General features: G+C 43.6%; 2 protein-coding genes across 5 annotated transcripts in view; one reads left to right on the top strand and one right to left on the bottom strand.

Annotated features, from left to right (window-relative positions):
• The window catches only part of Cmss1 (cms1 ribosomal small subunit homolog), a 302,226-nt gene that overhangs the window by 146,482 nt on the left and 147,626 nt on the right, over positions 1 to 8,118 (top strand). The window contains exon 2 of one of the 3 annotated variants that reach the window (XM_031364152.1): positions 5,275 to 5,340. The exons of the other annotated variants lie outside the window; for them this stretch is intronic. The gene's annotated coding sequence lies outside the window, so the exon portion shown is untranslated. The remainder of the gene's footprint in view (positions 1 to 5,274; positions 5,341 to 8,118) is intronic. 3 annotated transcript variants of the gene reach the window in all.
• Positions 1 to 8,118, bottom strand: part of Filip1l (filamin A interacting protein 1 like) — a 245,065-nt gene that overhangs the window by 147,020 nt on the left and 89,927 nt on the right. The gene's annotated exons all lie outside the window — the stretch shown is intronic.

Raw genomic sequence — 8,118 nt, 5'->3', positions numbered from 1 at the left:
AGTGATTCTTAATTTTTCACTTAAATACAAAACACATGCAAGATGTTAATAGTCATAAGCACTTGAGTATGGGGAGAAAGAGGTTGTTACACATTTGGAAGGTTTTGGGTTTCTTCAGGTTTTTCTCCTGTCCCGAGAGGAAGAACCATAAGGATGGAGAACACAGAGAGAGGTTACCATGACACCAGGCTGGACCTTTGTTCCACTTGCCTGAGGTCTATAATCAGTTTGTACCACAGTCCCTTGGCCCCAGCCCAGCCATGTTCCATTCTTGCCTGTATTACAGGATCCATATTACAGCTCATACGCCTAGAACCAAAGTGGAGAGCAGTAGGAAGGAGACAAAAGAAGCCTCTAAGAAGGAGAAATGTTTATAAGAAAAAGGGAAGCAGACTCTAAGATACCCTACAGCAGTGGGCCAGAATGCCTTTGGCTCCTCTGCTAACAGCTGGAGCCATACAGCTGTGCAGGCTGGAGAGCACAGTGGCTTCTAGAGGTGGAGGCAGCTCGAGAAGGTGGCTGCAGTTCACTGCCCCTTCGAAGACAACCACAGAGACATATTGTTCCCACTAGCTCTCCCTCACCTCATGCTTGGATCCCTTCTTATTTGTCTTTAGGTTGTTTCCTTTGGGTATGTCATTTCCCTAAATAATTCCCAAAATTCTTTGTGACTAAAAGAGTTACGTGCTCCTTTGAGTATCTTTGCCAGCACCCACTTTTCCTCATGTCCAGTACCCCATAATTACCATAACTGCTCCCCACAGATAGCTGTCTTGACTCTTATTTCAGCCTTTTCTATGAGGTGATCATCTGTCATTTTCTGCCCCGAAGGCTCCTCTAAAAGATATATACAAAGAAAGTATCTCTTCTCTATAGCCACGAAGGTCATCCTTCAAATCCCAGAGTTTTTGTTTTGCCTCTTTTATTGTGTATTATTAAAACTCAGCTCTGGAATGATGAGAATCCAGCTTGTTTATTTTATGTCTGTTCTTCCCGTAAGAAAATTTCAACTTGGGTTACATTTGGTCCTTAACTTAGAATTTTCTACGTAAGTTTAAGAAATTAAAGCTAAGAGCAACTGTTCCCGATGTTTTGAATTCGATAAGCAAAATAATAGTTGCAGCATGTCAGCCAAAGTAAACAAGCTTCTTGATGGGGAGGATCCTGCACTGTGTGGACCTCCTTGATGGCTCCACCACCCAGGGCCCTTGTCATTGAACTCTGCGTGGTACGTGGTAGAGGACATAAAGTAAATGTATTTGGCTTGTTTATGTAGACTTGAACCACCGTGTGTTCATCTGCGTAGTTCTTTGAGCATTTACCTGATTGTTTAGTGCTGTGCGTGGCAGTTTGTGCATCAGGCTGACACCTACCTGCTGGTGCTGAGACTGTCACAGCTGGGCTCCTTGGGCTTCATTACCCATTGGTAGGTGTTTGAAGTTGGAAGAAGTCACCTGATTGTTCTCAGCTTAGAAGGCTGCGCCCTCTTTCTGATTTTCTCTGTATGACAGTGAGCATCAATGATTTGAGTTTATCTTGGTTACCTTCTACCCATTGGGAGGAAAATATGTTATGGCTTGAACTTTCCATTTAACTAGGGGGCTTTGTAGAGGAAGCCTTATTGATATAAAAACAAAACCGATTCTCAATAGATCATTCTTGTGTTAATTATGGAGTTTCAGTAACCTGTACTTGAATGCCCCCTATCATAAGGTGAGGGGAAGAAGGAAGGAAGCAGATCATTTAAAAAAAAAAAAAGAAAAAAAGAAAAAGAAAAAAATCTGTCAAGGACTGGAGAGATGACTCAGCAAATAAAAGAATGTTTCCTTTCCTGCTCTTACAGAGGACCTGTGCCTGCCCTCAAACACAGGGGTTCACAACTATATGGAACTCCAATTTGAAGGATCCAATTTCTCCTCTGGCCTCTGAAGGGTCCTACATGCACAAAATGCACACATGCACATACAATACATACAAAATTAAATAAATTTTAATCTATTATGCAATAAAGAAGAGCATCAGAAACAAAAATCTATTCTCAGTTGGTTGGCTGGCACTGAGCAACCTAGAACTGACCCCCAAATTACACAGATCTTGCTGTAATCACAATTCAGGGCCATACTCAAAGCAGTTTTGTTTCTTATTTGCTTTTTAATCCAACATGTTCATTAATTTTTTTGAGAATTTCATATATTTTTGTCGTATTCACATCCCCACTCTACTCACTAACTCCTACTAGATCCATGGACACTTCCTTATCCACCCAGCTTCTCCCTTTGCCTGACTCCCTCTTCTCCTCTCCCCTCCATTAATTCCAGTTTGTATTAGCCAGCTATTCTTGGATGTAAGGCATATCAGGAAGTGTAGTTAAATACTAAAGCTCACACCATTAGAAAGGACTGACTAAGCCTTTCCCCACAGCTATCAAATACTCCTCAGCTAAGGATGGGGCTACATGTCCACCTCCCCCACCCCTGTGATTTTGTCTGGTTTAAGGTTGCACAGGACTAGTATATATGATCACAAGATGTTTGTTTGTTTGTTTGCTTGCTTGCTTGCTTTTTAGTTCATATGTTCATCTATTTGCCCTGTTGTGTTCAGAAAACACTATTACCTTGAAGTCATCCACCACCTGTGGCTCTTACAATCTCTCCATCCCTTCTTCTGAGAAGATCCCTAGACCTTCAAGGGAGGGGTGATTATAAATGTCCCATTTAGGGCTTAACATGCCAAAGTCTCTTATTCTCTGCATGTTCACTAGTTGTGGGTCTCTGTGTTAATCACCATTTACATAAGAAGGAGCTTGTCTAATGAAGGTTGAGAGATGCACTGATCTATGGGTGTAACATTAAGCCATTTGGTATTATTTGAGTCTGTGTCCATTTTACAGAATAATGGTATTAAGGATTCTTCTACAGCCTATCTAGCCTCAGATACATGGCCTTCATAACAGAGGAGCCATCTCTAAGCCAAGAAGTAGTTGGTTGTTCCCATAACATCTGTGCCACTATTACTCCAGTGAGCCTATCTTGCCAAGCAGATCAGTTTTGTCTGTTGAGCAGTTCATGGCTAGGTGAGATCAAGGATACTTTTTTGCCCTGGTAATGTGCCTAGAACTTTCCAGAACTGTGAAAGCTAGTCAGTAAAGGTGAATCATCCAGGTTACCGCCCACTTGATTTCTTCATAATTATGACTCAAATGGGTGTTTTCAGCAGTTGGGTCTTCTTTTTGTTTTTTGTTTTTTGTTTTTTTGTTTTTCGAGACAGTGTTTCTCTGTACAGCCCTGCCTGTCCTGGAACTCACTCTGTAGACCAGGCTGGCCTCGAACTCAGAAATCCGCCTGCCTCTGCCTCCCAAATGCTGGGATTAAAGGCGTGCACCAGCACCACCCAGCAGGTATCCAAGAGGAGAGTAGTAATAGCCTGTCGTGTTGGAGATTTATATGACCCCAATGGTGAACAACTCGAGAAGATGTAATAACAATAACCCTTTCTGCCCAGTTTGTGTGGTCTGCCTACCTACCTACCTACCTATTTATCACTACACTGTTAAAGAAAAAAAATGACTCTTTCCCCCCCCCCCAGAAACCATGAGTTGTTCATAGTTCCTCATAAATCCTTTCACCACTCCATGCTAGAATGTTGACTGGGTTGATCATGTGCAGACAACCACAGTGGCTGTGAATTTATAAGTGCAGCCATCCTGTCATGTTCAGGAGTTACTACAATTCCAGTCCTCCTCAGCCCTGGCTCTTAGCTGTCCTTTTGTCCTTCACTTTCACGTGGACCCTGAGCCTTGTGGGTGAGGGGAAGGCATACATATAAAGGTTCCATTGTAGCAAAGTATCCCACTGACACTTCCTCTCTGTGCTTTAACTGACCAGCATCCACTGCTCACGCATGCTTCCCTCATGAGATCTGAGAGATGTACTAGTCCAAGACTACAGAGGTGGGAGTTTGAAGGACAGTGCCGGACTGTGTTCATTTACAAGGGTGATAGCAGTAGGGCCTATGAGGTCCCAGGTGGGACCCTCACAGTACCACACACAGTTTCTCCTGTGGAACGGAGCCTAAATCTGTCAGCATGCTGCTGGTTAACCCTAGAACCTGCTTTCCACTCTTGCACCTGTGGCCATATCTTGCCACACTGGTCATTACTGTAGTTCACGGTGTCCACAGCTGAGTGAGACTGTTGGTGACCCCTTCACTCAATAATACCCTTAGCCTATGTGGCTATCAGCACTCTGAGAGCTAGCCGTCCTAGTGCTTTCAATCAGCCACGTGCTTCATTCACAGAAACTAGAGTGTTGTTTAGGAAGACTGGGTCTTGTAGCTTCAACTGCTATTATTAAAACATAGGACTTACAGGTGACACTGGAAACAGTACAGAGAGAGCTAAGCATTGAAGAAGGAAGGAAGAGGCATCTGTCAGTGCCTCTATCACATGGCATAGCATCTGGCTATTAGCTTTCTAACTGGTTTCTGATTGTCTTGGGATATGAGAAACTGAGACCTCCCTGGAGATCAGGTTAGATTCGGTTCATTTCCCTAGTACACCCCTGCCTGAGACCTACACAGGGTGTGGCCCACTACCAAATCGGCCTAACATTTTCCAACTTCGTGGTGTTTGTACTAACATAATTACAATAAATTGCTGCTGGTTTTGGAGATAATCTCTGCTCTCACATCTGGGTTTCAGGTTTTGAGTAAGACTGCTGAAGCAGAGGGAAGGAAGGAGCCTTTCCATAATATTAAGGTCATTCCTGATAAAGGTGATGGCTCCACCTTCCCCCGTTAGATCCCCTGCCAGCAACAGCATAGGCTTGAGCCAAAGCCAAATGTTTTAATACTGTATGGCCTCCCTTGATAAAGCCTGTGCATGGCAAAGGGGGGAAACAAGCTAAAGTTTCCCAAAGTAAAATTTTCCAAGGTTCCTCTCTGTGACTTAGGCAGAGCACCCTCCGTCTAAGTATTACCATGTGTTTGCTGGAGTCACCAGGAGCCTGGGATTCTCATTCCCCAGTGCTTCTAGAGATTAGAGATTATAGGAAGTGCTGGTCCCATTAGGATGGAAATCTACTGGGGCTGCGCAGAATTGTGCTGTTTGACAGAAAGGACAATGGCAGAGACAGGGAACAACCGCGATGAATACCGCGATCCTTCCAAATAACACGGAGTAATTATGGTCTGTTAGTCAGCAGCCTTCCGTGTTGTGTTGCGTTGTTCCACTCATGCTTTGCACGTGTTCACCAGGCTTTCTTTCCCTACCACTAGAAACCCTGGACTAGGAACCGCTGTCTGTCTCTCTAGCCCTTGGATTTCCTGTGGAGAACTATCATGGTGAGGCCAATAAAAAGTTGTGGGGCATCCGAGTAGTTAAAGCCAAAGCACTGCATATCCCTTGGCAAAAAGGAGCTGGTGTGATAACAACCACATGCTCAGGGCGTTCACAAACCTGGACGGAGCACCTGCAGGTGCAGGAAGGGATAGTTTTCTCTATTTGCACAGATTTTCAAATTTTATATGTAATATAACATTAGACTTAACATCTACCATACCTTTACTGTAATTACTAACAAATGACAACATTCATAAATAAGCTCAGTAGAGTGAGAAGGAACTAAGGTCTCTGGTTTTCAAAGACTCGACTGTTTCAGAAGGAGAACTCAAATTCATTTTAGTTGACTGAATTTGGTAAGGCCAGTTTCGATATGATCACTCAATGCTTTGGCTCCTGTTTGAAGCCAAATTAATGGATATTTACCAAACTTAGAATATTACTAAGAAGATGAGTTCTGTCTTGAGTTCAAATTATTCTTCTGTTGTTCTGAAAGGAATTGTTGGCAAATATAAATTATTCCTGAGGGATCAGACCTTAGCAGTATTAACACTAATGACAGCAGCGAAGCAGAAACTAGATTGTCTGCCCTGGTTAGCATCCTGTGCAGTGAAGGACCTTAATGAACCATGAAGACTGGGGGGCTGGGGTGATGTGGGTCACAGCCCAAAGAACCTAGGCAAGCCCAGCACAGCACAGCACAGGGGACCTTTCATCACCTCCATGACATTGAACATTTTCTATCCATTGAGCAGGCGCCTAATTTCCCCGGGTTGTTAATCTGGCACCTTTCATGAACATCACTGTTCACTCTGGGAAATAAGAAAGCAAATAGCCAAAACATCTGAGGGTTAAGGGGAAAGAAAACTAGCAGAGGAAATTACCGTAGCACTTGGTGTACTGGCACTTTTCCCTTGAGTCTGAGAAGGCAAAGGTAGTTTGAAACTTGAAGCTTTGGCAATCTCTTTAACAGTAACCAGAGGTCTTTGGAACAAAGGTGCAATAAATACACACAGATCGAAACTACACTCCAAATCCATCTGAGAGCCAAGTAACATGAAAGTAAAATACTTGTCCCACCATTCATTGATTCTGCTGTGTTTGCCTTTTGTGTCCTAAAGGAATTGGTGTTTCCCCACCTGGTGTAGTGTGTTCCTTTTTTGCATTGCCCGCGGTTGTTAGAATGTCTGCATGTCTTAGAGTGCTGAGGGTTGGACATAATACCAAGTTCTTACTTGTATTTTCTGTCTCTTAGGTAAGTCAAGTCATCTGATACTTCTTTGGATGGAATTTGCCACTTGGTAAGGTATTGCTGTCTGTGTCACGTGGTGTCCACTGTCAGTTTCGTGATTTCTCAGTCCGCCTTTCCCCACAGCATTACATAATAATAGATAGACTCTGCTGTGGAAGGCAAGGCAGCAATCACAACAAAGGAAGGAGGCCGTGGGGAGCAAGGAGAGGCATGGCACTGAATGTATGTTCCTACCTTTGAAAGAAACCTGTCTGTAGCTGTTGTCGTTGGCTTTGTCTGTTAGGTCCGCAGGAAACAGAAGAGTTTTTACTTATGAATCCTTGGATTTCCTTCCAAGACTGGAACCAAATTCACAGTAATGATTTCTGCTTGTGTTTGATAAGAATCTACCATTCCCCCAACTCCTCAAAATGTTGCTGAACATGTTACAGGAGACATCCTGTGTCTTATGGAGTAGAAACTGAAACACAATTTGTCTTAAAATATCTACTCACTTAAAGCACAGGCTTTAATAGAAGAGGAAATGAGTTTCAGAAGGACAAACCTGGGCTCCAGGGCTTGGAGATTATCTGGAGCTGTGTTCTGTGCACGTTAGAGATGAGGCCTCTTAGAGTGAGCAGCGTGGTAGGATACATCGGAACAGCAGGTTCCTCTGCCAGCTCATTCTGGATCTTTCCAGTAATACGAAGGGTGTCTGTATTTGGTACAATTTCTGAAAAGCAGGTAGGTCCTGAATCCTGGCGATAATTTACTTCTGGATTTGTGCCCTGCTTCTAGAGCGAGACTAGCTACACAACCAAAGCCTCGTGTCCTTCCTCCAGGCACCGCCTTCCCAGAATATCTCTTGGCATGATCGGCATCACATAGTCTCTTTTAGACACTAATTTGGTAAAATGTTAAGATTCAAAATATGCAGAGGGCAGTCAGTGCCTCGGTCCTCCCAGTCTTCCCTGTCTGTTACTGTGTTCTGAATTTCTCCGTCTGCAGCATCTGGCAGTTTGTAGTTGTAAATCATTCAAGACTGTTGAGTACTGTCATATGTTGTCGCTGACTCTAACTGAGTAAATAATACAGCCCTCAAACATTAGATGCCAACAGTGATAGACTGACTTTGACGATTGCCTTAAAACACTTAGCACGGTGGTTCTCAGCCTTCCTTGCACTGCAGCCCTTTAATACCGTTACTCATGTTGTGGTGCCCCAACCAGAACATCATTTTTTTGGTACTTCCTAACTGTGATTTTGCTGCTGTTACAAATCATAATATAAAGATCTGATGTGCAAACGGTCTTAGGTATCTCCTGTGAAAAGGACGTTTGATCACCCCCAAGGGGTTATGACCAGCAGATTGAGAACCACTGACAGTGGTTGAAGCAAGTCTCTTCTTGCACAGGAGGCAGTCTCTACTCAACCATGGGCTCTTTGAGGTTCCCAGCGTCCCAGGAGCACACAGGACAAGGATTGGTCTTCTGGAAGCACAATGATTAGCTGTGTGTGCTGTGGTTAGCATCTGTGTGTAATTCCAGCA

The sequence above is a fragment of the Mastomys coucha genome, unplaced genomic scaffold (genome assembly GCF_008632895.1).
Source record: "Mastomys coucha isolate ucsf_1 unplaced genomic scaffold, UCSF_Mcou_1 pScaffold12, whole genome shotgun sequence".
Classification (NCBI taxonomy): domain Eukaryota; kingdom Metazoa; phylum Chordata; class Mammalia; order Rodentia; family Muridae; genus Mastomys; species Mastomys coucha.
This window is presented reverse-complemented; position numbering and strand designations above follow the sequence as displayed.